Source organism: Neopelma chrysocephalum, unplaced genomic scaffold, assembly GCF_003984885.1.
Source record: "Neopelma chrysocephalum unplaced genomic scaffold, ASM398488v2 Primary Assembly neopelma1_138, whole genome shotgun sequence".
Classification (NCBI taxonomy): domain Eukaryota; kingdom Metazoa; phylum Chordata; class Aves; order Passeriformes; family Pipridae; genus Neopelma; species Neopelma chrysocephalum.
The window spans coordinates 6,437,080-6,443,998 of record NW_020897800.1 but is presented as its reverse complement, the minus strand read 5'-3'; the positions used below and the strand labels follow the sequence as shown (position 1 = coordinate 6,443,998).

Genomic DNA, 6,919 nt, shown 5'->3' with positions numbered 1-6,919 from the left:
TGAATTGAGTTCATTTTGCCTTGCTGGTTAACTTTTAAACCAGCACACCTTTGTAAAGACCTACCAGGGGTATTGGACACTGAAGATGCTCTGTCTTCAGTGTTCCTCTCCCGGCTCTTGGCACCACTTTTCAGTGTTTCTGCTTAAAACTGATGCCAAAACATCAGCTGATTTTCCATTAACAAAACTCCTCCAGAGCTGCTTCTGTTTCTTGTGCTTTCGAAATAGGGCTTCACCCTTCTGAGATCTCTCCTTGAGTCCTGCTCAGCTCCATCTCTCACATCAATGCTTCTACACCTTTTCCCTTGAAATACTCATGTTTCTCTCTCTCTAACCCTGCCCAGAGACATTTCTTACCATGTGAGTGATATTTTCCAAACACTGGGAATGTTGCTTCATTCTGGGGTGTGAGGATGAAGGGGGCTGGAAGGAAGCAGGGTCAGATACAAGGGAGCTGCAGAGAGACTGTTCACAAAGGCCTGGAGGGACAGGATGGGGAATGGCTTCCCACTGCCAGAGGGCAGGGTTAGGTGGGAGATTGGGAAGAAATCCTTCCCTGGGAGGGTGGGGAGGCCCTGGCCCAGGTTGCCCAGAGAAGCTGTGGCTGCTCCATCCCTGGAAGTGTCCAAGGCCAGGTTGGAGCAACGTGGGACAGTGGAAGGTGTCCCTGCCCGTGGCAGGGGTGGACTGGGATGGACTTTAATGTCCCTTCCAACCCAAACCATCCTGAGATTTTCTTTTGCTGGTTTTAATCACCTCAGGCAAGTAATTTTCAAAGAGTTTTTTGTTTGGTTTTGTTTGTTTGTTTTATTCTAAAGCCCAGCAGTGCTTACTTTGATGAAACCCCGACTCTTCTCTGTGTTTAAGTGCAGAGTAGTTTATAGCACATCTGGGAGTTGTATTTAATCCCTACAACGTCCATATAACCATTTGTAACTATATATACATTCATACATTCCCTCCTTGGCTTGCCACCTGGAGGATGGTGGAATTTTAGTTCCCATCCCTGAGCAGTTGGTGTGTGGCTTTGAAGGGTTTCTTTTGTGGCTCTGAGCTCCTGTTGGGTCATTCCTTTAATTTTCTGGAGTGCAGCAGAGCCCCCCACGCTGTGCCCTCGCCTTCACCCCGTGTCTCTGTGTGACCTGCTGCTCCCAGGGTGTAATTTTACTCGGGAGATGATTGATATGGAATTGTTTAAATTAGAACGTGTCAGGAGGGCAGGGGTTTCACTCACGTGTCATCCTGGAAATCCTGGTTCCAGTTCAGGAGGGAATGTCAGGCTGCCAGTCAGAAACAGGGAGGAAAGATGGGCTTAAGGGTTTCTTGGTGTGCTCCTGTTCCTCTGTACCTGCACAGAACCACTTCCCAGCGAAGCCTGAGCCAAATGTTTGCCCTCTGCTTGTTTGTGGCAAAGCTGCTCTGCTTTGGGAGGTCATGGCTTGTGGCAGCTTCTCACCCAGAGAACCACCCCCACCTGGTCAGGGAGAGCTTCCAAAATGGGTGAGGACCAGCAGGGATGACACTGCTGGAGCTCAGCCCAGGTCCTGGGCAGCCTGGGGTGGGTTTGGTGCTCTTATCTGTAATTGGAATCCAAGAAGTCTCATTTTTAGGGGAGAAAAGCTGCAGTGGTTTCCATTAAAATATCTTTATTTTCCTGCTGATTGCAATTATTTGATAATAAACTGATAATTAATGCTGAGAGATTAATTTATTCTGTGGAATAAGGCTAATAAGGGTTCACCACATAAATATACTAAATTTCCCCCTCTGCCTTCTGCCTCCTGCTTTGGCTGTATATATATTCTCCTTATCCTATGCTAGTTGGTCCCTCATTTCCAGGTGCAGTGCTGAAGTTTTAGTGTTTCATTCAGAAGTAAAGTAGCTTTGTGTTGCCTTAGTGCAAACTGCGTTTAACTTGAAAGATTTATAATTTCCTTCGAGTTACAATAACACACCAGAAGTCATGGAGTCACCCAGCTCCAAACACTTCCTGGGTGAACTCCAAGGGCTGGATTTTATTAGCTCTGCTTTTCTGTTTTGACTACATTTCCAAACCATTTTCCAGCGTGACTTGAAATAGGAAAGGGCTGAAGGGTCAGGCTGGAATAACACAGAGAGCCCGAGCCCCAGCCAGCTGTGGGAGTCCCCCCATGGCACAGTTAATCTCTCCTGGTGGGTGCTGCTGCTTTTCCAGCCATTTAATCCGAGGGGTTTTCTTACCCTGGGGTCAAACTGAAGTGACTTTTGCCAGAGACTTTCATCTCATTTTCTGGTCTCCATCTCCACATGGACAGGAAGGTTCAGGAGAGCATCCATGTGATCTCTCTGAGGAAATAAGCATTTGAACCAGAAAAGAAAGGTCTATCCCAGTCTTCAAATAAATAAATCTGAAGTGCTACAGAGCAAACAGACTGTGGGGCAGGAAGGTTGTGTGTGCTGGAGCTCAGTGACACCCTGGGATTGATGGACAGAAAGGGGACCTGTGTGCTCAGATGGAGACAGATCCAGCTGGAAATGGGGTTTTTTTACATAATGAGGAGATTTATAAATCTTTATTACAAAATTTCAGCATGTAAGTTTTGTGAATTGCTGGTGTCACAAATACTGCCAACAGCAGAACCTCTCCTGTGCTGGAGGTGCCCCTGAGTGTTGTTCAGTGCACAGCAGGAAGAGTTGCCTCTGCCAGGTGCCAAGTGGAAACAGTTAAATGCACATAAAAATATTCCTGTGTGGAACTGGCCCTGACTTATGGGAGCCCCACTTAATAGTATGATTTTTGTACTGATAATTGAGGTGTTTAAGAGGGGAGGGAGCAACGGTGGGGCTTTAACTCTGGGAATTAAAATGCAAGGGATGTTTTAAACACCTTCCTCTTTAATTTGCAGTAAGTAATGTCTGTCTGTTAGTAATTAAATTCTCCCGGAGCTGCGGGAGTTGTGCTGTGTTGGGCTTGGGAAGAACAGGAACGGGGAGCGACAGGGAAGGACAGGAACAGGGAGCGACAGTGCTGCCCTTCCCGAGTCTCCAGGGCTGAGAGGAGCTGAAGGGAATGTGTGAACTGCTCCTGGCTGGGGCTGCTCATCGTCCTCCCGAGGCCATTTGATCAGCAGAGCTAAAAATACTGCTCCAGGAGCTGGAGCTGTGCATCCCTGTCCCTCCCAATCTCCTCTCACTCCACATGAAGCCCGGGGAGCTCGGCAGTCTCGGGGTGATGGTTTTGCTGATGGAGGGTTCAGATCTCCAGCTCACTGCAAATTCAATCATCAGCTCAGGAATCTCTGGATGTTTTTTTGAGCGTGACATTTCTTCTTGCTTTGATAATCGGAAAAACACCGGGAGCTCTGTGCAGTGGGCTGAGATCTCGCCAGGCTTTCCTCACACATTCAGTCCTGCCCAGCAGAGTAAGGGAGAGCAGAGCAGCTGGAACAAGAGCAGCAGTGAACCCAGATTTTCCATTTTGTGAGAAATTCCTTATTTGACATGATGCTTTTCACTGTGAACATGTCTGTGAATTGAAATTCAAAAATACCTTGATTTTGTTCAAAAGAGACTTGTTTTTTTTGTCAGTGGTCAATTTTTCCTTATAAAGATCACGAAACTATTTTATGATAATATTAAAATCTTCATTTGGTATTTGATTTTTGTATTTTAATGAAATTTGTCACACCCAAGTTTGTAATTGAAGGTCTGAATTTGGGAAATCACTTCACCTTGTGCTTACCTTCCCCTCTTTCTGATGTCCCACTGGAATGAGGGGTTTAAGCTTCTGTAAATCAGGACCATTAATAGTTAAAGAAATGAACAGTAATTATTGAATTGGAAAATTAGAGGCTGATCAAAAATTTATTTGAGCAACAGTTTATGGAAATCATGCAAAATGTGCAGAAGGCATTTTTGCCATATGGATGTGAAGTGCCCGGAGCACCAGGAATGTTGAGCTTTGCTATAAACCAGAGTTGGCAACACGAGACCAACTTAACGGGCACTTATTGTGTCTAATATTTTATTAACTCTCTAAATTAAAAAATAATCCTTTTGCCAAACCCTCCTGGCACTTTAGAATTTGCAGGAAATGAGAGCAAGAAATACAATTTTTACACTCGTGTAGGGAAGCCTTTGTAGTGTTCTGGATGTGGAATATGGCTCTTGTTGTTCCTGCTGTTCTGGCTGTGCCTCTCTGCATGTCTGGCTGGGAGAACTTAGGTTTTGCTGCTTGGGATTTGTGCTGGAGGTCTGAGGGGAAGCTCTAAATGTTGTCCAGTTCCCTCCTGGATTGCTGCAGTGATTCCTTCCTGGACAGTTAATTGCACCCCTTGTAAATAATTTCAAAATTTGTAACTCAGGTGCCAAATCTGCAAAAACTTCATTTAATACAACTTAATACAACCTAAAGCATGGGTGCTTTTTGAATTTAGTTATGGCAGGCTTAAAATTATGGGATATTGGAAATATTCACCTTTAGAGTGTGGAGGAGCTTTGTGCTGGGTGGAAGTGTGAAGGTCTGTTCTGTGCATCGTCACTGGGAATGGGAGTGAGGGATGGGCAGCTCTGCTCCAAAAAGTGGAGGGGCAGGTGCTGAGCTCTTCTGAGGGAAGGAAGGGAACAGTAGAGCTGTGTCAGGGGAGGTTTAGGTTGGATCTCAGGGAAAGGTTCTTCCCCCAGAGGCTGGTTGGGCACTGCCCAGGCTCCCCAGGGCAGTGAGCACGGCCCCAAGGCTGCCAGAGCTCCAGGAGGGTTTGGACAATGCTCTCAGGGACAGGGTGTGGTTCTTGGGGTGTCCTGTGCAGGGCCAGGAATTGGACTAATGATCCCTGTGGGTCCTTCCAACTCAGGATATTCTGTGATTCTATGGAGAATCCTGCAATCCTTCAGCACGAGAGCCTGACACCCACGGGCCTTGGGTGACTGACCTGGGAATGGGGACATGGTTTGGCCTCTAGGCATCCACAGCACCCATCTCCTGGAGCCTCACTGCTCCCTCAGGGATAGCTCAGGGATTGCTCAGGGATAGCTCAGGGATAGCTCAGGGATAGCTCAGGGATAGCTGTGCTGTTGCTTAGCAGCTGCCGAGCTGCAGTTTGGAGGTGCCGAGCGGTGGGTCCAGGTTACCTTCCTCCTGTGCCCCTCTCCACGAGCTGTGCAGCACAGGAGGAACATCCCAGGGAGCTGGTGGGGCCAGAGACACCCCTGCTGCTGTGGGGTAAGTTGTCCCTCTCATCCATCACCTTTTCCTCGCTGTTGTTGCCTCGTACCTGGGATGGGGTTCATCCGGAGCCAGGGGAACGCTGTCCGTGCAGGATCCTGTCACACCACTGGCCCCAGCTGTTCCTGTCTTGCACATTTAACTCTTACTGTCTTCATTCATGATGGAGAGACTGCAAATCTACAGGCCAGCATTGAAAATATGGAATTAATGCCAGGTTTGGGCTCATTTCACAGATGGTTTGTTATTTGTGGGGTGTGTACGAGATGGTGCTGGAATGGCCAGTTCAGTGCCAGGAGCAGATCCAGGGTCACAGGGATTTCTCAGGCTGTTGTTCCTTATGTTGGTGACTAAACCTGGCTCAGCTGAAGGTCACACTGGCAGCTCAGTGAGAGAGCAAGAACCTCTTAATTGCAGAAGATGGAGGAATGGGAAAGGCTGACAGCTCTGTGGGAATAATTAGACTTTGCAGTCCTGGTTTTGTTTTTCTCCTTTAGACAAAAGGTGAGATGGCAGAATATGGAAATTCCAAAGCTTTTCTGTCCTGTGTAGGTGCCTCTTTGTAGGACTGTGAAATAGGGGTGATTTCTTGGGAGCTGAGAGCAGAGTTTGTGGGCACAGTGACAGTCTGGAGTTGTCTGCAGTTCCTGGGTGGAACAGAGCTGGGTTGAAGGGTTCACATCTACAGTTGCCTTGCAGGCTTTGGGTGTTAATATTAAAGTGAGGCTTAGAACTTTGCTGATAAAGAAATGAATGTAGCAGAATTCAGACTGGGAATTCCGAGTAGGCCATGCCTTTTGTGTCCCAGGGAAGAGGGCACCTGGCACAGTCTGCCAGCCATGGCTGGGGTCACAACCTACAGCTTGTGTCCCCTCTCACCCCACACATTCCCTGCTTCCTGCTCTGCTTGCCAGGCATCCCTGTGTCCCTTTTAATCCTTGGCCCTGCCCTTGAGTGGCTGTGTAACCTGGAGCAACTTGGTCTAGTGGAAAGTGTCCCTGCCCATGGCAGGGGGTGAAAAGGGATGAGCTTTAAGGTCCCTTCCAACCCAAACCATTCTGGGATTCTGTGATTAATGACTGTTCATAAAGTGCTTTAACCTGTAAACTGCTGCATTATTACAACATTTTTTATTGAACACAACAGGCTGTGAAGCTTTTAAAAGTCATCAGTAGATATTAAAAGCTTCCCAAAGCAGATTATTCCATGCTGCCATGGCCCTTCCCTGTCCCCTGGAGCCGTCTGGATCTTGGCTGTGTTTTAATTGGGGACATGATATGCACTCAGGAGTAAATCTGCAGCTAGTGTTGTTCATCATGGATTGGTTTTTAATTCAGCTGAAGACTTGCCTGGGGCACCTGACAGAAATTTTGCAAGCTCCAATCCTGCCTTCAGATCCCTGGGTTTATATCCTTCTATCTGTGCAGAATCTCATTTCACACTGTTTATCCAAGCCCTTTGTCATTTACATTCCTGCAAAGACACCTTGGGTAGGAAAATGCCACAAAATCCTTGTGGGACAGGTGGACGTTACCTGGATCCATCTCATCATGTCTGTCAGTGTTTAAGAACCATTTGGAGAATGCCCTTGAAAATGTCATTTAACCTTTGATCTGTCCTTCAGTGGTCAGGACTAGATGATCATGAGAGGTCACTTCCATCTGAAATCTCTCCTTCTCCTTCTCCTTCTCCTTCTCCTTCTCCTTCTCCTTCTCC

General features: G+C 47.2%; 1 protein-coding gene across 3 annotated transcripts in view; it reads left to right on the top strand.

Annotated features, from left to right (window-relative positions):
• Window positions 1–6,919, top strand: part of ARHGAP32 (Rho GTPase activating protein 32) — a 251,725-nt gene that overhangs the window by 163,277 nt on the left and 81,529 nt on the right. The gene's annotated exons all lie outside the window — the stretch shown is intronic.